Source organism: Manis pentadactyla, chromosome 1 (genome assembly GCF_030020395.1).
Source record: "Manis pentadactyla isolate mManPen7 chromosome 1, mManPen7.hap1, whole genome shotgun sequence".
Classification (NCBI taxonomy): Eukaryota; Metazoa; Chordata; class Mammalia; order Pholidota; family Manidae; genus Manis; species Manis pentadactyla.
In genome coordinates this window covers 174913303-174940087 of record NC_080019.1, presented here as the reverse complement: position 1 = coordinate 174940087, position 26785 = coordinate 174913303, and the positions used below count along the sequence as shown (strand labels likewise).

The following is a 26785-nucleotide window of genomic DNA, read 5'->3' as shown; positions in this document are numbered from 1 at the left end:
CCAAATAGGTCTAACCAGTCATTGATCCCACAACTACATTAAAGGGATCAACATGGCCTCCTAAATTCCTGCTACTTGAGAAGTTCACTGCCAGGTATAAGGGTCTGGCTAGGCTATTCTCTCCCAAGGCTGGCCCTGATTGGCCCTGCCAGCTCAGTGACCGAGAATGGCAGCTGCAGGCCTTCTGGATGGTACGCAGAGGGCAGCAAGTCACCTGGCACTCTGGTTCTTGGGCACATCCACCTGAGGAGGGTCCGTGAGAGACCTGTGGGTGGTGGTCTGGTATGGGCGATACAATGAGCACATTCAGATGACACATATTTCCCAGGTATATGTGGTCTTCATCCACAGTTCCTGAAAACACTGCAGAGCCTTAAAGATGAAATGGGTGTCTTGTCATGATAATGAGAGACTTTTGGACCCCCAGAAGGGCAAGGCTAGAGGCTGAATCAGCCAATGGCCAATGACTTAGTAAGTCTTGACTATACAGTGAAGCCCCCATAAAACCCCATGAGAGAAGCGTGTCTTTCTTTTGCATCCTGTCTCTTTGTCAAAGAGCACATCCACGTTTGGGGAACCAGAAAGCATCCACGTGCCACTGAGTCAAGCCCCAAGCTCTGCCAGGATAGAAGCTCCTTTATTTGGGAACTTGCCCTGTGTATGTCTTCATCTGGCTGTTACCTTGATCCTTTACTAAACTGGTGAACGGGTTTCCCTGAGTTCTGTGAGCCACTCTAGCAAACTAATCAAAATTTAGGAGGAGGTCACTGGAACCTCCAATCTGTAGCGTGTTAGTCAGGAGCACAGGGAACTGCCTGGGGTTTGCGACTGGTGTCTGGAGTGGAGGGTGGAGGGTGGAGGGCGGTCTTGTAGGATGGAGCCCTTACCCTGGGAAATCTGGTGCTGTCTCAGGGCAGATGGTGTCAGAATTAAGTTGAGTTCTCTGACACCCTACTGGTGTTCAAGAATTGCTCAGTGTTGTGCATGGGCATACCCCTCTCCACCCCTACACTCACTGGAATTGGGTCCAAGGAACCTGAAAGGAGTTACCCTGCTGTGTGAAGAAATCCAGTACTAACTACCCAAGCCTGGATGCTGAGGTCTTCAGGCACAGAGGTGGTGTTGGAACTCCATGAATAGTGCTTGGATTAGCACTGTGCTCACTTCCCCAAAACACACCTAATCCATTAATGCCTTAGATTAGACCAATGCCAGTCCATGAAAGCTTAATGCACATGATCATGCCTCGACAAATACCACATTGGACTGGACCTCTACATAGGCAGACACAAGGAGTTCAGACTCAATGTTCTTCCTGGATCCTCTATTACAATGCTTTCAAAACAACACCTCCACCATTTCCTTCAGCTACTAGTTATAATTTTAGATGCTAAGTAAAATTTGTCATAAAGTATTCCACCCCTCTCTCAAATACCATGCACCCCAGGGCTGCTCCCCTCCAAGATAGATTCATATTTTGCCTTTGTCCTTCATGATTGCAAATGGGGAGAACATTTTAGTTGTCCCAGGAGAATAGAGCACAGGGTATATGCTTGGGATTGGAAATATTGAAGCCAGAGACCACAAAGGTGGACCTGCTCCCTGTGAGTGAGTACAGGGTGGGAACAGGAGTGGTGGAGGAGAGGCTGTGAGAGTGGGCAGGTTCCAGAGCCTCTGCCTGGCTTCATCCAGAAGAGCTAGACTTTGATCTTACTTTATAGATAGGGTTCTTGGTAATATTTTTGTCTCCCGTCCTCATGCCTCTAAATATATATATATATGAATGAACGAAAAGCAAACAAAAAAAAGCAAGCAAGCAAGCAGAGTTCCAATGCTTAAAAATATTGTTTGTTAGTTTTTTAAAATATCCTTGTTGTAGCGGAGAAAGAGAAATACCAAATGATTTCACTTATCTGTGGAATATAAGAACAAAGGAAAAACTGAAGGAACAAAACAGCAGCAGAATCACAGAACTCAAGAATGGACTAACAGGTACCAAAGGGAAAGGGACTGGGGAGGATGGGTGGGTAGGGAGGGATAAGGGGGGGAGAAGTAGGGGGGTATTAAGATTAACATGCATGGGGGGGTAGGAGAAAAGGGAGGGCTGTACAACACAGAGAAGGCAAGTAGTGATTCTACAACATTTTGCTATGCTGATGGACAGTGACTGTAAAGGGGTTTATAGGGGAGACCTGGTATAGGGGAGAGCCTAGTAAACATAATATTCGTCATGTAAGTGTAGATTAGTGATACCAAAAACAAAGCAAAAAAAAAAAAAGGGCAGTTCCTGTGTGGTAACCTCCAACGAGTTCTACACAAGGGTATAAAGGGCATATAAAAGTGTAGGCAAAGGGTCTGTTTGTGTTTATACAGAGGATCAAAGCCTAATTGGGCTACCCCGAAAATGAACTAAGATACGATATGAAAAAGAACTTCCAACATCTGCACCCTCTGGAAGACTCATGCCAGAAGATGATCATCAAAAAACCCCAACAAAGATCCACGCACTGCTACAGCTGTAGATGCACTCATCCCACCAGTTCCTGGACCTGCCATGGGAATGAGGAAGGAGATATCTAAGCTGGCCTGTGCATACAGTAAAACAACAAAATTGGACTGGATCTATACTGTTGGAACTCAACCAAGAATTTGGAGAAGTGCAAATTGTAGCGCTCCAAAGTCTTACAACTACAAACTATTTATTGTTAAAAGAACATATGGCATGTGAACAGTCCCCAGGAATGGGTTGTTTTAATTTGTCTGATTTCTCTCAGACTGTTCAAGTTCATTTGGACAATATCCACCATATCATAGATAAGTTTTCACAAATGCCTAAGGTGCCTAACTGGTTTTCTTGGTTTCACTGCAGATGGCTGGTAATTACAGATATGCTTTGGTTATGTAACTATACTCCTATTATGTTAAGGTGTGTGTGCAATTTAAGTAGTAGCTTAAAACCTATACATGCTGAAGTTACTCTACAAGAAGATATATCAAAGAAATAATCAATCTTCCCATGTTTTCTTCCGCCTGCTACTTCTATAGCTTTTCTTCTTCCTTCCTAATTACAACCCTTAAATAGAATTCGTGCCTCATATCAAATTTACCGAGTATCATAATTCTTCCAAGTGGTAAAGATACCTCAAGACAAATGCTGGGCATAGAAGCCACAGGGCATAAATATGCAAAGAAGTAAAAAGCTAACTTTTTCAAACAATAAGGCTTCTCTCTCACTTACCAACTTCACATTTCCCTGTATGGCCCCGGAAGATGACTGGTTAGCCAGAGACGGGTAAGATTCCTCAAGGGAGGAACAACCTAAGACAGGCACAGTCGCAGGGGGGCCATCAGGTGAGAAATTGGGGATCAACAGAGGTGAGGCTTAGAACCTCACCCCCCCATTCTGAGAGAAATCTTCTGCATACGTGGATGTTTTATTGCCCTGGTCTAGCTTGGATTAACACATAGTCTACAGGCACACACCTGATCATCTACATTTGCTCTCTTACAACACTAAACTATATTTTCTACCTTTATCTTGTATCTACCTACCACTTCAGCATTTTATTAAAAATAATAATAATAAAGAGAGAAATGTGGTATCCACATATAAATTAAGTATAAAAATCAAATGAGTATTCATATTTGAACTGACTGTTTATAGTTCATAATGCATGAGCAAAACCGAAAGTTTCTGTGATGACTGCCCTTGTACTGTTCACTATGTAACTTATTCACTATGTAAGAATTTGTTCTCCATGTAAGAACTTGTTTGTTATGCCTCAGAAGATTGGAGACTGACGAAAATTAGGCTTGGGATGGATTAATGATTGTGCATTGAGCATTGACTCCCCTATACAGAATTTTATTGTTGTTAACAACCATTTGATCAATAAATATGAGAGATGCCCTCACAAAAAAAAAAAAAAAAAAAAAAAAAAAAAAAGAAGGACAGACTTCCAATGGTAAAATAAATTAGTAACCGGGAGGTAATGTATAGCATAAGGAATATAGTCAAGATATTGTAACAGCCTGGTAGGGTGATAGCTGGAACCTAGAATTATGTATATAAATGTTCTACCACTGTGTTGTACACTTGAAACTCATGTAATGTAATACTGTGTGTCAACTACCCTTCAATAAAAAATAATTATTAAAAAAAAAAAAAAAAAAAAATATCCTTGTTGTGCCCAATGATAGTCAACTCTTTCTCCACCACACCAAGCTGTTTTGTAACCCGTGACATGTGGTATATGGTTGAGAGCACAGGTTTGGATGTCAGACTGCATTTGTAACCTTGGGCAAATGTGTAATAGTTCTGTTTCTCAGTTTCCACATATGTAAATGAGGATAACAGTGATATTAATCTAATAGCTTGGACTGATGTAATGCCTGTAAACATTTGGCACAGACCCTGGCATATAATAAGCATTCTACATGAGTATTCATATTTGAACTGACTGTTTATAGCTCATAATGCATGAGCAAAACCGAAAGTTTCTGTGATGACTGCCCTTGTACTGTTCACCATGTAACTTATTCACTATGTAAGAATTTGTTCTCCATGTAAGAACTTGTTCGTTATGCTTCAGAAGATTGGAGACTGATGAAAATTAGGCTTGGGGTGGATTAATGATTGTGCATTGAGCATTGACTCCCCTATACAGAATTTTATTGCTGTTAACAACCATTTGATCAATAAATATGAGAGATGCCCTCAAAAAAAAAAATTGGGTGACAATACCGTTAAAAAAAAATAAAATAAAATAATGAGCATTCTACAATGACAGCTATTTCTATTGAAGCTTATCTATGATGTCAATTCATAATCTGTGAGGGGAAATCTTGGGGAAAAGTTTGCCTCCTCCCATCCCATGTGTGGTTTGGACTGAGCTGACCAGCCTCTTAGTCAACACTCAGTGCTACTATTCAGAATGGCTTTTGTGTCCTCCTCTGGTTAAATGTTTTTGTTTGAAGGGAATTTTGCTCACCTGGGGTCTCTTTTCCATGCATCCAGGTTTATCTTCACAACAAAGGCAGCAGGATCCCACAGTATGAGGATTTTGAGTAAGCAGGCCTGCCCCCAGGCTTGGCTTTGGGTTCTGCAATGTGTGTCTGCACTGAGGCATACGGCTCGTAAGCCATGCAAGGCCCAAGTGGACTTAAGAGCTCTGAGCATTCCCAAGGAGGACTCAGAGACAAAATCCCTAGACTCGAGGGCCTTTCTAAAGAACACTCCACAAAAGGGGAGGTGCAGGGTCACCAACCTGTCCTATCCGGTTCTCAGATAGGGGCTTCTCAGTACCATAGCTCTTGGCTGCAGCACCTCGGCCTGTTTGTTTTAAAGGTGGAGAGAATACATTCCTGGATGGAATCTCTGCCATAAATTTACTCTGGCTTTTGTACAGAGGCCCTAGAACCTTTCATTCACAGCTCTGTTTAAATAGAGGCAATATTAAAACAACAGACGGGAAGAGGCCACGGTCCCCCTCCCTGAGGAGAGTTAGCTTTCCTGGATTCTCATCTCAGGCCCAGTTGGAGGTACAGTAATTCTCTTCCACTCAGTAAATGGGAAATATCCACTATTTCTCTGTGATCACCTGCTCTAGAGCCAGATCACTGGTGCTCAGGGTGTGCCTCCAGGTGAGTGATGCGCTGAAGCCGAAGAACCACTCATTGAGGCCAGAGCATCTCATACTTTCATCACTGGGATCTTGTTAATATGCAGATTCCCGTGAGGGCGGGCTCTCAAGAGCTGCTTTTCTCACAAATCCCCCAGTGAGGCAGATCCTATCAATCTGCAGCTCCCAGAGGGCAGCAAGTGTCCAAAGCTAATGCTGGCAGTTAGTGTCACCGGGGCTACAAGGAGTTCAGTCTTGGAATCTCTTTTGAATTCTTTGGACTATTGTTCCTGGGGTCCAACCATACTGGGGACACCCTAGGATTCTGGACAGGGTAGAAGCTTGATACAAAATAGCTGAGTAGTTATAGATAGAAAGAAAGCTTCCATTGTCAGTTTAGGCATGGGAAGGAGGGATGCTGGAATCGAGTCACAGAGCCAGTTCTGTGGGATTTATCATGGACCCGAAGGACTTTTCAGTCTCCTCCTACAGAGATACACACAGTTGCTGATTTTGATATAAAATTATAGCTTCTTTGAAATGCTTCACTGATGGCTCTCTATGTCCTCTTTTCATTTGGTTTTTTCTTGGATCAGCGATCTTAGATGTTACATTTTAATCAGAGCACAAAATAAATCTTCCAGTGGTTTCTGATGGAAAGGAAAACCTTCCCTTTGATTTATGCTTTCCAAAGCATTTTAAAGTCCTTTTTCTCATTTCTTCCAATCTGGTACAACTAAAAGACATTTTATCCTTATAAATAATGGGGAGGGGCAGTATTTGTTTCCTCCTTTGGCGCAGAAAAAACCAGCAGTCAAATCATTTCTGAGTCCCCCAGAAGTCTTATCTGCTAAACTGTGCCAAGCTGTGTGGCCAGGACCTGATCAGGTCTGCAGACAGAGATTGGAAGGAGCATAGCTTTATTTGGTCAGGTTTGTGATCCTGGTAGCCATATTCTTTTATACTGTAAATTGTGTTTGTGTTTTAGGAAAATGAGGTCTGCCTCTCACCCCATTACAGATTTTTGTGATCTTGTACAGGCCAGATTGCATTGCCTCTCTGGGTCCTGCATTCCTGATCTTCAGAATAAAGTCTAGTGGTGTAGACACACAAGAAATACTACTTCAGCAAAAAGAAGGAATGCTATATAGCATACAGGTGGGAGAAGCCAGATGGTAAGAGTACACTTTGTACAATTCTATTTATAGAAAACCCTAGAAAATGCAAACTAATTTATAGTGGGAGAAAGCAGGGAAGAGGCAGGAGGTAGGAGATGCAATGGGGCTGAGCAAATCTGGGGTGTGATGAACATAGTTATCATCTTGATTGGCAGCTAGAAAGGACCAAGGGCCCCTGGATGTTTCTAGGGCAAGGGTAAAAGATTAAGGGAGCCGAGCTGCTGCACAGGAAGATGTCCTTTGAGATTTGGCTGCTGTGCACTGGGGAGTGTGGGGTCTTCAAGCAGCCTTGCTAGGCTGTGAATGAGCCCGCTCTATGGCATTCTTTCAAGAGATGAAGTAATGATTTCAACTGCTTTCCTATTATTCTTGGTTGCCAGCAGAGAACTTCCTAGCTTTTGCCTCAGGAATCTAATAGCTGTCACAGTGGCTCCCCTGTGACTTCTCTCACTGCAAGCTCCTGCTCTTTTATTTCTGTCCCATACTTCCTCTGTCCTACAGCGCAGTCTCTTTTGTCCCACCCTGCCCCCTATGCCTCTGTGGATCTCCACTCAATTTTCCCTCTTTGATTCTTTCTTCTCTATTTTAAGTTCTTTCTACTCTCTTCCTCTTCTTCTAATGTAAAATTAAAGCTTGAAATTTGTGGTATTTATTTTTTAAAGTATAATGTTCTCTGTTCCTTAGGAAAAGCAAATTAAGTGCTTTCTAATTATCTAAGGAAATACACTTTTTAATATGTTCGGGCTGTTTTTTTTGTTTAAAATTTCTTTTAGCCTCTTAAAAAATTGAGATATAATTCAAATGCTATAAAATTCTCCCTTTTAAAGTATATAATTAAGTGGTTTTGGTTTATTTATGGAATTAAGCAAACATCATTTTTAAGAACATTTTCATTATGCCAATTCCAGAACATTTCCATATGTCCAAGGTTTTTCACTGCAGTAATTTTTGTAATAACACAAGATTGTCCATAATAGGAAGCTACTTATACAAATAATGGAATAGCTATATAGTTGGAATACTATATAGTCATTAAAAGAATGAGGAACCTTTCATATGTTGGTACAGAGTGGTCTCTAATAGACATTGTCAAGCAAAAAGAACAGGGTGCAGATCAGCATAAAGTATGTTACATCTGTTTTTTAAAAAGAAAATGAAAGAATAGATGTGCAATTCATTTGTATTATTGTATGTAATATTTAATGTATGTAATAATATCTATGGAAGGACACATAAGAAAGTGATAAGTTAAGCTGCTTACAGGAAAAGGAATTGGGGGCCTGGGACTAGGGCTGTGAGAGAGAGGGAGCTATCTCATTGCATATTCTTTTGTACTTTTGAATTATAAGAATATATCACCTTTTCCAAAAAATCTTAGTTAAAAAATGCAGTTTAACAAAAATGTATTGTAAACCTACTCTTATCCAGTACTGGATTCTAGGTGTTGCCTGTTATCTTTGTTATCTCCATTACTAAGTTGTGAGCCCCTTGGGGGCATTGAGGAGAGTACTGTATCTCACTTATCCAGAATAACTGAAACACAAGCACTTGAAATATTTTGCTGAACAGGAAATTGATCATTTTTCTCCAGATGGGTTTTTCACTCTCTATTGTCTGGGTCCCTCAAAGAAGAAAACACATTCTGTATCAGGCTCTGCCTTAAGTTTTATTTTGTTCATCTTTTAACAGCATTCTCCATTTTATAATCATAGCTAATCCATGGAACAGGCAAAATCTTCCATTTTGAAAATGTGAAAGCTGATTCTCAGAGAGCTAGGTATGTTGCACAACATGACAAAGCTGGTAAGTGCCAGAACTGGTATCTAAACCCAGGTTTGTCTGACTCCAAAACCCATGCTTTTTTTCATGGTTCCACAACTGAGAAGGAATATAAAAAGCCCCAAATTATACCTACCTGACTCCAACTCTCCCCACAGAGAGCAGGCGTCATGAATTGGTGGCCAAGTATGGAGGTACCATTTGAGGAGAGCCCTTGCCTTTGACTACCAAAATGCCTGAAATTCTACCACTGCAGGCCCTTACAGTGGCAGTTTACACCTTTAGGTATTCAATACCTAGTAGTTAATACATGTTTTTTAATTCCTTTCAAAAACATTACAAAAGCAGTGTATGTTGATAAGGAAATGAAAAACACTTCCTGATTTTAAACTATACTATAAAGCTATAGTAATCAAAACAGTATGGTACTGGAATCAAAATGGACAAATATATCAATGGAACAGAATCAAGAGTCTAGAGGTAAACTTAAGCAAATATACAGACAACTTAGACAACTAATATTTGATAAGGGAGCCAAGAATACTCAATTGAGAAATGACCGTCTCTTCAGTAGTGTTGGGAAAATTGGATGTTCACATATAAAAAATGAGACTAGATCCCTATCTTATCATTCATAATAATTAACTCCAAATGGATTAAAGACTTAAATATAAGACTTGAAATCATGAAACTCTTAGAATAAAACAGGAAAAACCTCCTTGACATGTGTATTAGTAATGATTTTTTTTATATGACACCTAAACCACAAACAACAAAATGAAAATACACAAGTAGGACTACATAAAACTAAAAAGGTTCTGCACAGCAAAAGAAACAATCATCAAAGAGAAAGACAACCTATGGAATGGGGAAAAATATTTGAAAACCATATATCTGATAGTGGGTTAGTATCCAAAATACATAAAGAACTCATACAAAAGCAAAAAACCAAGTAATCCAACTTAAAGATGGGCAGAAGATCTGAGTAGATATTTCTCTAAAGAAGATATATAGATGACCAACAGGTACATGAAAAGATGCTCAACATTATTAATCAGGGAAATGTAAATTAAAACCACAATGGGATATCACCTCACACTAGTAAGAATGGCCATCAGCAAAAAGACAAGTGATAACAAATGTTGGTGAGGATGTGGAGAAATGGGAACCCTTGTGCACTGTTGATGGGAATGTAAATGGGTACAGCCATTATGGAAAATAGTATGGAGGATCCTCAAAAAATTAAAAGTAGAACTACCACATGACCCAGCAATTCAACTTCTGAGAATATATCCAAAAGAACAAAAACACTAATTCAAAAAAATACCTGCATCTTCCTGTTCAGAGCAACATTATTTACAATAGACAAGACATGGAAAAGACCTAAGTGTCCGTGGATGGATGGACGGATAAAGAAGTTGTGTTACATATGCACAATGAAATATTATTTAGCCACAAAAAATGAGGAAATCCTGCCATGTGCAACAACATGGGGGGACCATGAGGGCATTATGCTAAGTGAAATAAATCATAGAAACACAAGTACTATATCATGTCACCTGTATGGAATAAAAAAAAAACACACAAACACCCAGAAAAGAGATCAAATTCGTGGTTACCAGAGATGGTAGAGAGGAACTGAAGAAAAGTCAGATGGGACAAACTTCTAGTTCCAAGATAAATAAGTACTAGGAATGTAATGTTACAACTTGATGACTGTAGTTAACACTGTTGTATGGTATATATGCAAGTTGTTAAGAAAGTAAATCTTAAAAGAGTTCTCATCACAAGGAAAAAACAGGGTTTTTTTGCTTATATATATATAATATATATATGATGATGATGGATGCTAAAACTTACTGTTGTAATTGTTTCACAATATATATAAAGCAAACCTTATTCTGTACACCTAAAACTTATACATTAATGTATACCAGTTGTATCTCAATAAAACTGGAAACAAATTTTAAAGAATTGAAAAAGAAAGATACACAAATATAAGGAGTACAGAGTGGCTGTCTCCTTTTTACACCACCCTTCCCAGTATCTTAAATGATAACAAATGACACATACTAAAATGTTAATAGTCGTTACCCCTAAGTCATAGAAAACACATCCTTTTGCTTTTCTATATTTTTAGTTTTGCTTTTCTGGATTTTCTGTAACAAGGATGTGGTACAAACAATTTTTTTTTAATTAAGAAATAAGTTGTTGGAAAACAAGTTCCATTAAAGAAGTGGGAGGGCTTTCTGAAGTCTTTGAAGCAATTTCTAAATGTTTGTTGAAGTCCTTTCCAATGACCCCCTTGAGATAATTCCTCCTTGTTAAACAGAAGTATTTGCCTAACCCCCTGACCTGGTATGGCTAAAGGCAGGCCAAAGGGAGGCATTGCTGGGTGAGGCTTCTGATGGCAGATTTCATCCTGGAATCCCCTCCTCACTTTTAGGGTCTCGGATGCCTCACTGAGTCAGCTCTCTTCTGTAGAAGTGTCCAGGGCCCCCTCCACCGGGTCCATACCCTGACTCATCCCAGCTGGCCCCTTTAGTCTCTTTTATCAATACACCCAGTCCTTCCCAGTGAGAGCAGTTCTCCGTCTACCAATACAGATGTATTGAGAGCCTATCTAGAGCAAGGGACAAAAAGGTGAACAATGTCTCTTCCTTAAGAAGCCAAGAAGGGAATGGATAACTACCATGCACCTGCTATGTCCTCATCCCTGAGTGCTACCCAATTATTTGTACCCAGTGCAATCCTCAAAACCTTGTAAGAGAGGTATTTATCCCACTTTATAAATGAGGCAACTGAAGCCTAGAGGTATTAAGTAACCTGGCCAGTATGAAAATATCAAGCAAAATATGTTAAGGGCCCTAGAGAGGCACAATAAAAGTGATAAAAGTTCTTCTATAAATATTACACATGGTGGGGGAAGTGAGGCAGGGCTTTTGGGTGTTTGAACAAGAACAGGAAATGGTGTGCATATAGAGCTGGGACTGTAGAGAGGACCACGTTAGAGAGGGCTCAGATAGGACCATCGCCCTGAGGGGCTCACACTGTAGTGAGATAAGTGAGTGATAAAGAAGGACAAATCAAGGCTATATGATAAGAATGCTGACACTGGTTCACAGGTGTAATTTGAGATGCTATGATAAGATACAAGTAATATATATATACTACCACACATATAGAATGCTTGTTAAGCACCTGGCATATAATAAACACTAGTAAATGTCACCCACTTTCTGGTGGGGCTGGACCCGGGAATGGTATAAACAAGCTGGCAAAGCAGGAAATAATATGGTGAATTCCAGGAATGCGGACTAGACCAGCCTGGTAGAAGAGAAGTGTTCAAGTAAACTAGGGTAATTTTTAATGATGGCCCAGGAAGATTTCACTCTACCTTGATCTCCACTGTCAGATAAATCTGTCTAAAAGATTACCTTAATGATAAAGGTCCCCTACTCCAAAACATTCAATGGCTCCCCACTGCCTGTAGAATTATGTCTAATCTAGGCAGCTCTCGAACTAAATCTTTGGATGCCTCAACAGGGCTACCCCTGGAATTCTTCCCTTCAAGAGAATAGTCCTTTAACAAAGGTGGGCAGGGAAGAGGGGGATAATATGAGGGGAAAACTTATCACAAACACATCACTCCAAAAACAAAAAATGAGGTGTCCCTTTAAGATAGGTGGTAAGGACCTCTTTCGCTTTTTTGAGGATGAATGGGAAGGTGAGAAAGCTCCCTCTTTTCTAGCTGGTGCCTGATGTTTAAGAAAGGTGAGTGCCTTGCTGACCAGATAGAAGGCTGGTTGAGAGGGGTGGAATATCTGGGACCACACATTATCAGTGAGTTACTGAGCAACTGGAAACAGCCTAAGAGGAACAGCCACAGGGGCCTGGGGTGGGAGTGCTGGAGGAGATTGGGGTGTTGTGGCCTGGAGGAAGGGCGGTGCTGAGTAGAGAAAAAGGGTGGGGTCTGATGAGGCTGAGAACACAGACACCAAGCCTCCCAGGAGCTCCCACACGGCCTTGGGTTTACAGCTGGCCCCGTCCACCACATATAATAAACCATGGAAGGATTTTGTCCCATTGCTGAAAATGGAGGTTGCTAGGCTTTGTATCATTTATAAGGACTTTTGGGCTTATCCAGCCTACTGTCTGACTTGGTTCTCAGCGAACATGTGAGGCAGACCTCACACACTCTATGGGGCTGCTCATGGATGACAAATCTTTCAGTCACCGCCTCCTCCTACCCCAGGGTATATTTCCAGGGCCTCCTTGTGAGCATCAATTTCCTTTTCATTTCCAACAATCATTTAAATCCTCAACTTAACTGCCTAAAGACCACATTTAGCTTGATTCACCTGACCAAAATTTTATTTCCAGGACTAGCAGCTCCTCTCTTTCTTGCCACCTGCTCCTTGGGAATGCCCTGGCTGGAGGCTCTTCCTGGGTCTTGGATAAAGAGCATGGCCACATTTGCCTCCAGAGAAAGGGGAAAAGGAAGGAAGCTGAGCAGGTTAACGAGAGATAAACAGGGAAAAGCTACTTGCTTCTTGAATTGCATGCTTCATGAACACCAATCATCTTAACAATGAGGACAATGTCAGTTTTTTCTCAACTGAGTGTGCCAGGTCAGTATTTCTTTGTTGATGCACATCTAGCGGGTGGTCATGGGTTGTACTAATAATGTCAAGGGGAGTACCGTGCTTAACAATCATGATCTCATTCAATTCTCAATGTTCTGAGATGTAGGCATTATCAATCTTATTATATAAATGGGAAATGAAGATCTCATGTGGCTGGATGACTTGCCCACAGTCAAACAGTGACAAAGCCGGGGTGCAGTATGCATTTGTCCGAATCCAAAGGTCATGCACTTCCCAGGACATTTTATGAACATAACCTCCACTCTAGGGAAACCGAGTGTGCACAGACCAGGCATGGGAAGAGTAGAGAGCAGTGCAGAGGTGATTTCATGTCTAAGAGCAACCACTGAGAAAGAGAAGAGCTTAAGACTCTGAGCTAAGAAACCTGGGTTCTAGTCCTGACTTCCATGCACTCTACGGAAGACCTGTGAGGAGGGGAACTGTTCTCTTTGAAGTCCTCTGGTATCTCACAGGTACTAGGTGCAGGATGCCTACCAGTTAAAGCAGCATGGACCAGCTGTAAGTCCTCAAGCAAAAAAACAGCCACTCCCAGCCTCAGACTTTCATCTGTGCTGGGAGCAAGTTCTGGACCTAGAGAACTGCTAATGTTTCTTCCAGGTCTAACATCCCATGACCTGTGAGCTTCCTGAATGAAGCTGGGGAGGGGAAACCAGGCCAGAAAGTAAGAAGGCAGGTTTGACTCTACCTGAAACATTCAGGTCTCACTCCTGCTGGTTCTGGTTTATATCTAGGTCTTCCAGGGCAAAACAATAGCGTTATTTTTTGTTAGTTTTGTTTTTGTTTCTTATTGGCATTGCTCATCACTCCCCAACTTGCTCCACCCATACGAACCGGAAATTTGTGTTAAAATAAACATGAACTTCAACCTCAGAAGGTTTATACATATCTCCTTGGTATGGCTGGACTCCTGTTCACCCCAGTGCTATTTTTACTACTATGGAGGCAGGAGTCCTCCAGGGACATAGCTTTAAATGGTGCTGGGTTCATCTGAAGGTCCCCTGACTGATGTGACCATGCCTGAGAGTGAGAAGAATTCTCTCTTGCTTATTGTACCTCTGGTTTCCTGGGAGGCTCAGCTCCTAATAGTTTCCAGACATGAGGCACCGTGGGCTCTTTTTGTTTCTGTATTTTTCTAAAATCAATTTTGCTGATGAAAGATGAGGAGCATTTAGAAAAAAACAACTTCATCGTTGGCCCTCTAAGTCATGTGAAGAACAGTCAGGTAGTGCTTATCAGCAACCCGTTACACCCCCGCCCCCAGCACCCTTTCATTTCCTGTCCAATATTCCAGAGCCACAGGCAGCCATTGTTTCCAGAACCGCTTTGCTTGGAAACCTGGGTACCTCGGCCTCCCAGCGCTTCCTGTTGTTACAAGGCCTCTCTTTCCTGCTGAAAACAAGGGCACTTCCCTGCAGTCTGTAACCCTTTGGGGGCAACTCATTTATTTTATGAGCTTGTTCGGTGCTTACAAATACTGGGTGCTCATTAAATTTATTTTATCTATTTTTTTCTTATTATACAGTATTACAAGTAGAAACATTTAAAAATACAGATGAGCAAAAAAACAAAACACCAAATCTTAGTTCCCGTCCATTAGCACTTAAAATCTCTTCAGTGTTCATGCTTTAAGACTGTGCTTCATGCATCTACATACACAGAATTTACCGTGGGACCCAAGGCTCCAAAAGATGACCATTCCCGGTGGTTGGAAGAGAGGCAAGGAGTCCTGCCTGGAAACCTGGAGATTCTGGCACATCAGCGTGCAGAAGAGGCCCTTAGCAGCTTACAGAAAGGCAGACTTCTGGAGATGCCCCTGCAAATTCTCAGCACTACCCTTGGAGAAACTCTGGGAGAGATCCTCTCAAGAAGTTTGTTGAAAGAATTTGGGAGGAGCTCATGGAGCAAAAGAACATGAAGGGGCTGGAAAGGTAGCAGAGCAGTGACACTGCTGGGAGTTTTTTAGAGTTCAGAGTCTCCTCAGTCCATCTGCCACCTGCCAGAATGAGTTTCCAAAAACAGAGATCTGATCATGAAAACCAGTCTGCAGCAGGGCTTGCTGGGTTCTTTGTGGCTCCTTCCCCAGCACCCTTTCTAGTCCCATCAAACCCCCCAAAGTTCCCTGAAGACCACCCCTCATGCCCTTGCATTCTCCTTCCTCCTTCTGCAATGTACCACCCCTGCACCTTTCTGTAACCTAAAATAGAATAAACCACCAAAAACAGGACACAGAGCTCTGCTATATTGTCTAGAATTCTGAGCACTATTTTAGGATGCAAATCAAGATATCCTAATTTCTGTCAGTTTCTGTTTTGCAGCCTTATGGAACATGGGATATGATGTAGAACATTTTGGAGACTTAGCACTCCCTTCCTGACTCATTCTCTGAATCTCTGACACATCCCAACGAAAAGATAGGCTCCTGCAGAGAGACTTCATCTTTACCTTTGCAGACTATGTATTCTTTTTCATATAAAATCAGGCAAACAGTAGTAGTGATCTGTGGTTCATGAAAACAGCAGGGATGACGATATTCAAGCTTTTATCCTGGGGTTTTGCTGCTCAGAAATTACTTAGCATTCCCTGAATGTCTCCTATGAAGAAGCAGCACTGATTCAGAGGCCAGATATTGCAATTTCTCCTCACTCACAACTGTTGTACCCCTGTTTTCAGAAACAGAGGTGATTTCATCAGATATATCTAGGCTTAAGCTCAGTGATGAAGATGGCAAAAGGCTTACTGTCAAATTTCTGGACACCTTCCTAGAGGAGGAGGCAGCTACAAGTAACATATAAAGGATGCAGACAACTAGTAAAGAAAATGCTAGTTTAGCACTCAGATACCCTTATTACTAGAGTTGGAGGAGCTAGATATCAGGCAGATCTCTTTTGCTTTTAATTTCTAACTTTTATTCTCACCTTTTCCTTAACACCTTCAGAATTAGAATTTTCTGTTTGCAATAGAAAATGTCAGTGATCAGATCTGATCTAAAGGTAGCCCAAGGATGGGCAGCTTTTAAATGGCAAGGCTCAGGTTCTGATCCCTTTTTTGGGGTACATGGAATAGGTCAGGGATTCCTCCAGGGTACCGTGGGCACCAGAGGGCAACAGCCCATCCTGGGTGTAACTGCCTGGGATAGGCTCCAGATGGAAACTGAGTCTGTACTCAAGCTTGCGCACAAGGAGGCCACTGTAAAGCTCCCATGACAGAAATGATAGCAAGAAACTGGTATTTGAAAAGATCTGTCAGGATCAATTATAGTGAGGAGAAACTAGAGGTACAGAGAGCTCCCAGGGAAATATCCAGGCACTGGGTGACACACCTCCAGATCACTTCCTTTGGGAAGCCATCCTTGATCCCCAAAAAAGGAGGGGGTACTTGTTATAAAGTCTTAGAACAACTTACCCAATTATACTTAATTGAGTGGTTTTTGTTTTTGTATGTTTAAACATATGCATTTTTTTTTCTGTGAACTGCAGGAGGAGCAAGCTACATCTATCTTATTAACTTGTAAGACATTGCTCATAACCTCAGCTTACAGTCTGGTGGGGCAAGTCCCACACCCTGAGCAGCATCCAGAGCAAGGCAGGATGCACACATGGACCAATGAGTGAGAGGAAAGAAAGGCTGGGCCAGATGCAGGCATCTGCTGGGTCTAATGTAGGATGTGGCAACACCACATGGCCTTCAGATTAGATGCAAGGTACACCTTTGCCTCCCCTGCTTTTTTCGTTTCCAACTGCATATTTATGCCCACTCCCAAGCATTTATGCAACACTCCATTCCTGCTCTCCACTGGTTGGTCCACCAGAATCCTGGAGTTTTGGAATGTCAGAGTTGGAATGGACCTTAAGATCATCTTGCTGAACCTGCTTGATTCAGTGCCAGGAAATGGAGGCTCCAGGAGGTCACTCTGCTTAACAGTGGTAAAGCCCTAGAGTTAGAGGCAGAGAAAAGGGGACACGAGTATTGAAAAGTAATCAAGATTTCCTTTCTTTCCAATCTTGAGGATTTGGGTTTAAGTACCTGGTAGGCCTCTTGCTGTCCCAGACCTACACACACTCTGGTGTCAGAAGTAATTTAGGGTATTTAAGCCCAGGCACACCCTTAGCAGTCAAACCAAATTAAGTATGTTTATTGGAGCCCCACAGATAAAAACACCATGCCAGACTTTTGGGATTCAAAATATTTTACGGGACACTGCCCATGACCTCAGCTTACAGTGTGGTTAGTTCAGTTACATGCAGTTAAATTGTAGGTAGAACAAAAATGTCAGAAGAGCCCTTTCTTGTTCATTCTGCAGCTGCCAGGCAGGAGTCAGTTGAGTTTAGTATCTTTCTGGAGAGAGGGAAGGGAGTCAGCTGCCAGAGGCTGTCTCATCCCTTCTATAAATTTACTTTCTCTTCTTAAAAAGTGAGTAGCTGATCCTCAGCAAGGAGGAGGGGTTTGTTTATTGTTTTAAAGATCTCATGATTCCTGTTTGAAGAGGGTGTGGGCTTGCAGTGGATTGTCCCAGGTTTAAATTCCCTGAAAAGGGGTGGCAATAGCAGGCTCTGAGGATGCTCTCACGGGGGCTTGCGGCAGTGGCAGGGGGTAGGGAGGCAGGGGTGGATTCAGGGGAGTACGTAACTTCCGGCTAGGGGCTCTGGTGGGAGGACAGGAGGAAAGCAGGCCTGAGCTGGCTGTGGAGATTCCAGGGGACTTACTAGAAGGATCAGTTCTATACAGATAGGCCCCAACTTATGATGTATTAAATGTATTTTGACTTGAAATATTTTCAGTTTATGATGGATTTATTGGAATGTAAACCCATCATAAGTTGAGGAAGATCTAAATGGAGGACAGATCAGCCCTCGTGCCACAGGACCAAGCAGGGTAGTCAATTGGTCAGGACCCAAGTGATGTGACTGATTCTCAATCCATGGGATCTTAGAGGTACTGGAAAGGGCAGGCAGTGGGCACCTGGGTTTCCACGTAAAAGAAGTGGGCAAGGGCTGACAGAGTCCATTATGACTCATTCTCAAATGCAGACGTCACCATGTGCAAATATTGTGTTTTGAAATCACTTGCTTAGTTCACTTAGTGGCCCTCTCTTATTTACCTTCCTGTCTTATCTTCCCTCCAGCATCCCTCCAGCATCTAGGAAGAGGGACAGAATGAGGAAGAGAAAGGGATCCCTGCCCAAGTCCTCACCACCACTCAAGCTGTGCTGACATCCTAACCTCTCCACGAAGGCTTTCCAGGTTCATCTGTCAATCAAGCACTTTTGGCACCCAAACTGCTAGGTTGCTGGGTGCCAAGGACATGTGGAAAGCAAAACAAGAGGGCCCACCTTCAGGGAGCTGAGTCTAGGGAGAGGGAATTCATCTAAATTAATCTCCTTCATTGTTCCTGGGTAAGGGCACAAGTGTTCTTGAGCCATTCTGCCTGGGTTCAGATCCTTCCACTACTGCTGTCTATCCATGAGACCTGGGCATTTCCCCCATAAGGTGATGCCATAATCCTGGTGTGTCTTGGTTTGGTTCCAGTTTATGCCTGCTGTTCTGAGTAGTGACAGATAGTAATCCATTTCACTTAAGAAAGTTTCCCAATTCGGGTAAAAAAAAAATTATAGTTACCTTACTTATAGTATTCAGTTTCCTTTTTTATAAATCGGAATTAATAATAAAAATCTATCTCATAGGCTAGCTGTGAGGTTTAAATAAATTAATCTGCAAAGTGCTTGGAAGAATGTCTCAATCATCTCTCAGTAAATATTAACAATTGCCTTTGTTATCTTTATTGTGGTTATTGTCTCTCTGGGTTCTCCAGAGAGAGTGGGCCCTTATATTAGGGACTGTTTTACACCTCTCAGTATTCCTAGCACCCAGCAGCATGCCCTGCACTATGGAGATTCTGACTTGACGTCTACTCAGAAGGCACGGGACTACAGGTCTCTAGCCTCAGAAAGATGGACTTTCAAAATAGCAGATCGTAGACTGTCTGAAGATGCTGCTTCCTATTGGTCTCAAACAGCTGCAAATGGAGGAGGTTCTCCTAATTCCATTTCTGAGTAGGGTTGCCAGAGAAAATACGAACCCAGTTAAACCTGAATTTCAGATAAACAATGAATAATTTTTAGTATAAGTGTATCCCCAGTATTGCATGGGACATATATTCAAACATGACTTGTTATTTACCTGAAATTCAAATTTACTTGAGTGGCTTGTGTTTTTATTTGTTAAATATGGCAGCCTTATTCTGAGTCCATCTCCCACTCTTTGCTGCCCCACAGCATACTTTCCTTTAAGCCTCATACTCACAAAACCACAACCACCAATCTTCCCTGACTCCTCTTTGTCCTACTGGTCAACCCTAGCCTGTCTTTGGTACATCACTCATGATTTAGCTCACTCCACCAAGAGGAGGAACTGACAAAGGGATGGGGCAGTCCATGTGGATGTGCCAGGAAGCCCGACTTCTAACTGGGTCAGAGGCATCTGCACATCCAGAAGCATCCATGGGCTCTCCTCCCTCTAGAGATGAGGGAAGCTATTTCCCTATCTGGTCTCTGGGAGAAAAGGGAGGGCAAGGATGAAGCCAACCTTGACATCTTCCCATGGGTTTGCCTTCTAAGCCTGCCTCTGCATGTTCCCACCTCCTCATGGCCCTTCTCCTTGACTACTAAGTAAATTTTTGATTGTGTGACTATGTGCATGGGTTGGGGATATCTTTGTGGCACTCTTTAGGAAAAGGAGGGAGCAAGATACCAGGGTATCTCTGAGTTAGGGAGTATACATTTTTGGAGAACCACCTCTCCCTGTTCCTCCTTTTTCCTTAGAAACATTTACTGTGTGTCAGGCACTGGATAAGTATCTCATATATATTACTTGTGCAACCTTGTAAGGCAAGTATAACTATCCTCATTTTATAGAAATCAGGGGCTGAAAGTCTACTACCTTGCATTTAGTTTACAAGTGGGGGAGCCAGTATTTAGGCTAAATCTCTCAGACTCCCAATCCCAGTCTTAATCAGCTTTCTGCTGCTCTTTTTTCAGAGCTCACTCTGGCACCTACTAGGTGCTCAATAGCTACTTCCTGAATGACCATATGATTGAATGTATAAATGAATGTATCTAGACCTCAAGAGCCACACTAACTTTAGTAGACTCCCTGGACAATGCTCATCAAGAGAGTGATTTGTCATGATGTGTCCATGTATTTTTGATTATGAAAATTCATCAAAGTATAATGTGTGATCAAATATTTCATGGCTACTAATTTCATTACAATATTTTGTATATTTGCTTTTTAAATAATGTTTTGGTTGTAGGTCCTAAGTTACATAGACCTTGATGCTCCCAGTTATATTTTGCATTTATTACAGTGTTTTGGGGGAACATATGTGTAATTCAGGATTCAGTTGGATTTCTGGGTAGTTATCCCTGTGGGATACACAAATCATAGCCTCTGGCTGGTCCCTGTCTTCAAAAAAACTTCACTGAAACACGCTCTAACCTTCAATTTTATGTGATCCGGCAGTAACCAATGATCTCTGCATAGCTGTGAGTATTTCATTGAGAAATTTATTTTTTCTTTTGATCTTGATGTACATTTGGTATTGATTTTTTTCTTGGTGTGTTTCCATTTACACATGAATGACCTTCGTCTGTTCTTAGCAGAGCATTGCTAGAGCTGGATGAAGATGCAGGGCTTATTAACAGAAAAATCCTTAAAGCTGCTGGCCCAGTATAGAACCACTTTTTCAAAGCACATACAGTCATAGCATACATTCTGTTACAGACACACACAAAACAAAGTCACAGGACATCAGGCTGTGGAATATGAAGGGACTTTACTTTGTGGAATGTGATAATGAATGTGAAAAAGTAAAACAATCACCATCTTAAGAAAAAAGTGCTGGAGACCAAGTTGGGTATAAGCTGTGATTTGTAGTCTGGTGTGGTTTAGATCAACATTCCAGGGGTGCCCCAAACTTCTAAGCCTTGTGTCAGAAAGGGAGCAGACATCTGGGAGACCCCTGAGAGGTAGCAGGAATGTCCTGCATGCAGCTTTCTGGTTCTTACATAATGCCAGTGATGGGTTTCTCAGTCGAGATATGTGCTTAGACAAGCATCAGCATACTTAAGGGAAGAGCAAGGCGGAATAACAAATGTGGGATTGTCTCAGATATTCCTGGCCATATGGTCAACAAAACTAAACTGCTCCAGAGAAAGAATCACTCAAATCCTTCTGGAGACTGCAGACTTGGCTTGTGTGTCTAAACAATAACCATACCCATGCAGAGAATTAGGCTGGGTACCCCATATTCATAGGTTTTGGTCTGATCCCCACAACACCCTGTAAGATGAGAATTGTCATTCTCATTTCCAGAGAGGGAAACTGCGTTCTAAAGAAAGAGGTCCTTGTCACATCAAACAGCTGTTAAGTGGCCTACTCTGTCCTTCCCACATAGCTGCTGCTATTTGACTGCTAATGGGGTCAGATGGAACCAATTTTCAAAGACACTAGAGCTACTCCTGTATCTAATTAGCCACTAAATCCTACTGTAATTATATATGGTACTTGGGAGAGATAGCTGGAGAACCTTGTCTCCAGATTTGGGGATACCACCAAAGCATTTAATTTTTATGATACAACAAGATGAGAACAAATCATTTTTAAGAGATGTCCACTGGGGTCAGCTTAGTTCTTTCACTGGCTGAATTATTAATTTGTATACCCCAGATCCTCAGTATGTGCCATAAATGTGTGGTTCAGCAAAACTGGAAAGGACTACATGACACGTATCTTACTGTGGTTTCAACTTGCATTTCACTAGTTGCTAATGATGGTGAACATCCTTCCATGCCATCTGTAAGTTCTCTTCAGTGAAATGTCTGCTCATGTCTTTGGCCTACTTTTAAATTAGATTGTTTGGTTTTTTAATTCCTGAGTTTTGAAAGTTCCTTATGTTCTATATACTAGCCCTTTATCAGATACGTGGTTTGCAGATATTTTCTCCCCCTTTGTAGCTTGGCTTTTTCTCTCTTAACCAGGGTCTTTTGCAGAGCAAAAGTTTTTAATTTTGAGAAGGTCCAATGTGTTAATTTTTCTTTTTATGGATCATGCTTTTGGTGTCAGGTCTAAAAAATCTTTGCCTAGTTCCAGATCTCGAAGATATTCTTTATTTTTTTTTCTAAAAGTCTTATAGTTTCAGTTTTACATTTAAGTCCATGATCCATTTTGAGTTAACTTTTGTATAGGTAACTCAAGGTTCACTTTTTGGCCTGTAGATCTGATTGCTCCAGCACCATTTTTTAAAAAGGCATTTCCTGCCTACACTGCCTCGCTTTTTGCACCTCTGTCACAAATCAGCTGGGTTTACTCGTATGGAGCTATTCCTGAGTTCTCTATGCTGTTCTGTGGTCCATGTGTCTATCCCTCTGCCCATACTATACTACCTTTATACTGTAGCTATGAACGAAGCCTTAATATGGGGTAGAGGAATTCCTCCTCCTCTCTTCTTTTTTCAAGATTGCTCTAACTACTGTAGAGCCTGTGCCTACAATATACATTTTAGAATAAGCTTGTCTATATTTACAAAAAACCCTGCTGGGATTTTGATAGGAATCGCATTAAGTCTATGGGCCGATTTAGGGGGAAATTAACATTTTTCCTATACTGAATTTATAAGATCTTGTTGATTTGCTCCTTCTCTATTTCTGTAATGCCACCAGATGGAGAATGTTATTAGTTCATGTCTAAATTACTTGACCAATCTTATCGCTTGCCTTTGGATTGAGGTCTTCTGTTGTCCCCACTCATCCTCCATATTGCTGCCAAAATAATGAACTTCAAGCCCTATTCCATAAAGTTCTTGTTTGGGAGTCTCAAATGTTTTTCTACTCTAGACCCCGGACCAGGTTTACCGTATTTCTCCAAACTTCCCAAACTGCTACTTCTCATTCATTTTTATGATATGCCATGTAATCTCTGACTCTGGACTTTTCCCTTTTCCTATAATTTAGCCAGGAATTCCTTCCACACTGCCAAACTAATCTATCTCCATTTTCTCCTTCCAATCCAAGACTGCTCTATACAAGAAACATTCCCAAAATAATCTGGTTATTTACACATGCCCATTCACAGTGACACGCCTAGTGCCAGATCATTAAAAGTGATCTGACATCTGCAGCAGACCTCTTTTAATACCATCTTCCTTTATATAATGGTGTTATTTTTAGTAATAAGCATATAACATAACAGTAAGAGTAATAATCATTATTTTCTTATTTTGTTCTTTAGTTTTAAATCAATTTACTTGAAAAGAAAAATGAAATTTTATTTGAAACATTCAAATTCTGTAAAATATTTCATGTATGAATGAAAATTTGCACTTATGAAACAAAAATGTCATACCTTGCAGTTTATACTGTTGCACTATTTTAAGTTTTAACCACAAGTAAAAACCTCAGGTTGTCAAATAATGACTTAAGTTGTGTTTGTTCCTGTTTGGAATCACTCTGTTATTGCTGTTTATTTCACATCTACTGTTTGAGTGCAGGAATGTGTAGTCCCACAAGGGTTGGAGACACAAAATGCACGTGAAATAGGTTCAAACTATTCAAGCCAGTATGAACTGACTTTAAAAATGAACACTTGGAGTTGAGTCGACATGAGTTGGGGGAAGGCTGTACATGTAGGAAGTCTCCAAGTTAATGTCCATGGAATACAATGTTTATTAAAGGATAAGTCATAGAAATGTATTCTATCATACTAAATTTATTTGCATGTATATTGTTAAAAGTGACAGTACCTTAAAATGTTAAACAGAGTTAGTTACCATGTGACCCAGCAATTTCACTCGTATGTATATAGCCCAAGAGAAATAAAAACATACATCTGCACAAAAAGCTGTACAGGAATGTTCAAAGCAGCATTATTCATAATGGCCAACACATGGAAACAACCCAAATGTCCATTAACTGATGAATAAACTGATATATCCATACAATAGAATATTATTCATCAACAAAAAGGAATGAAGTACTGACAGATGCTACAACATGGATGGCACTTGAATGTATCTTGTTAGGTGCATGAAGCCACATATTGTAGGATTCCATTCATATGAAATGTCCAGAATAGGCAAATCTATAAAGATAGAAAATAGATTAGTGGTTTCCCAGGACTAGAGGACTGAGCTGGGAAGTGGAAGGATGGGAGTGAGTGCTATTGGACACAGAGTTTCTTTTCAAGGTGACGAAAATGTTCTAAAACTGTGGTGATGGTGGCACAACTCTGTGAATACACTAAAAACCATTGATTTTACACTTTAAATCAGTGAATTATATGGTATATGAACTATATCTCAATAAAACTGTAGATAGTAACTATACTTACTGGGGTGAGCATTTAATAATGTAGGTAACCTTAATCACTATGTTGAAACCCGAAACCAAAATAATACTGTATATGAACTACACTTCAATTAAAAAAATCTGTTTTCTAAAAAACAGTAACAGACATAGCAATTGTTTATAACTTAGACCAACAAAAGATTTTTGTGGGGAGGAGTATTTTCTCACTGTCATTGCTAGACTTACAAGCACATGGTGATTAAAAGCCAATCCACTCTTCATTGGTTTTATTGTCACTTTTAACTACTTTTCAATGTGTCCTTGTTTTAGGTATACAGGGTAGACCTTGCCCACTGGGACTGGCTGATCTATATTGTTTATGTGCAGAGAAAAGTATAATTTGGGACTTAAATTTTAAATTTAAAAAATTCTGAAGTGACACTCCTGTTTTGGGGGAGGCTGAGAGGCATTAAAAATGAAATAAAAGCCTTTATATGATTAAGTGAGTTTTCTATAGATTTTTTATTTGGAAATCACTGTTTTTAAACTCAGTTAACCTAAGAATCTAGACTCCTTGTGCACATAGCCAACACAGAGAGCCCTATACCGATGAACTGTGAACGATCCATTGATGTAAATGACTGCTGGCTCTTTCTAACCCAAAAGCAGTAAGATCCCTATTCCCACGGTCTGCAGACACTGGCTGAGGTTATCTCAGTCTCAGCCATGGCCCACCACCCCTGCTCCTCAGAGTCCAGATCCCCACCCAAGCATGGCTGCTGTGTACCCCCATTCTGCCAACTGAGCCCCAGATCCTTATGGGAGCCTATATTTTCTCCTCCCTCTATACCCTTCTTCTCCTTTCTCCTCCTCTCCCCAGTTGCAGTGCTACCTCCTGAGGAGGACACACTTCCCCGGAGGTTCCCAGGCCTGCACTGGCCTGGCCACCCACCACCCCACTACCGGACCCGGCTCAAAGGAGTTTTTGTCTCCACTTTGAGGGTCTGGGTTTGGGCTCTTGGAAACTTGACTTGCCTCCTGGCAATGTCATAAATAGTGGTCAGTTCCTATAGTATTACGGGTGCTATATTTAAAGGACTTCTATGTAGATTACCTCCTATGATTCTTGCAATTTTTAGAAGCTAGACATTTTCTAGCTTCTAGAATATTTTCTAGAAATTTTCTTAATTTTGATGATAAAACTGAGGCCCAAAGAGATTACTTGCTCCAAGTCACACAGCCAATAAGTGAAAAAACTATGAAAGGAACTAGATTTTCTGATTCCTATTCCAGTTCAGCATTACAGAGAGGAGTAAGCCACAGTGAAATTATAGTCTGCATAGGCTTTTGTTGGTTGGTCTTGGAGCCTAACCACCATTTCAGACTTTTTTTTTCCATGGGAAAATGCACGATTTCCAAGCAATCAATGGAAAAGTGTTCCTCCAGAGCATAGTACATTTTTAATTTGGGGCTGTCTCAATCATCTTCCCACCAAGATTTCATTTTTATTGATTCCATTATTATACTAGTCAAAACCCAAAGGGAGGACGAAAACAAAGGTTTTGAAATCAGGTTTGGGCTCCATTTATTAGATATGACCGCAAGCAAATTAGTTAACCTCTCTGAGCTTCAGTTTCCTCCTCTGTAAAATAAGAACAACACTATACATACAGGATCATTGTAGAAATAAATAAGGCTGGCATGTAAGTGCCTAGTGTGGTGCTGTGTACAGTCTGTCTGCCTGTCTGGGTGCAAAGTAAATGTGTAATGTTGTTTTAAGGGAGGAGTCAGGCTGACTACAACCCAGAATATATCCTCACTGACCAAGGATTGTCCTTGTTTAGCCTATCATGCAGGGGAAATTATTAATAGCACCCTTTTCCACTCTTAAGGTGCCCCAAGTATGTGGGTGATAAGTAATGGTCACTCTACCTGTAGATGGCTGGCTGGCAGGTTCAGGAACAAGGGGACCACACAGCCCTAAGGCTAGACCTCCCTAATCACAGGAAAATTTGGCCTTTATCAAGAGCATCTCACCAGGGAGCTAAGAGCTACTGTTCGGATGTTTCCAGAAGCTGAGTTTGGGTTCCCTTGAGGATCTGAAGCCAGGAAGAGAGCTTGTAGGGATTAGGGAGCCCAGCCAAAGGAACCAACAGTCACGCAAGTGTCTGGTCAGCCAGGAGCCAGGCCACAGGGCAGGGT

The 26785-nt window shown here is 41.3% G+C and overlaps 1 protein-coding gene across 1 annotated transcript in view; it reads right to left on the bottom strand.

Moving 5' to 3' along the window:
• The window catches only part of ARHGAP31 (Rho GTPase activating protein 31), a 110283-nt gene that overhangs the window by 51041 nt on the left and 32457 nt on the right, over positions 1-26785 (bottom strand). The window lies entirely within an intron of this gene.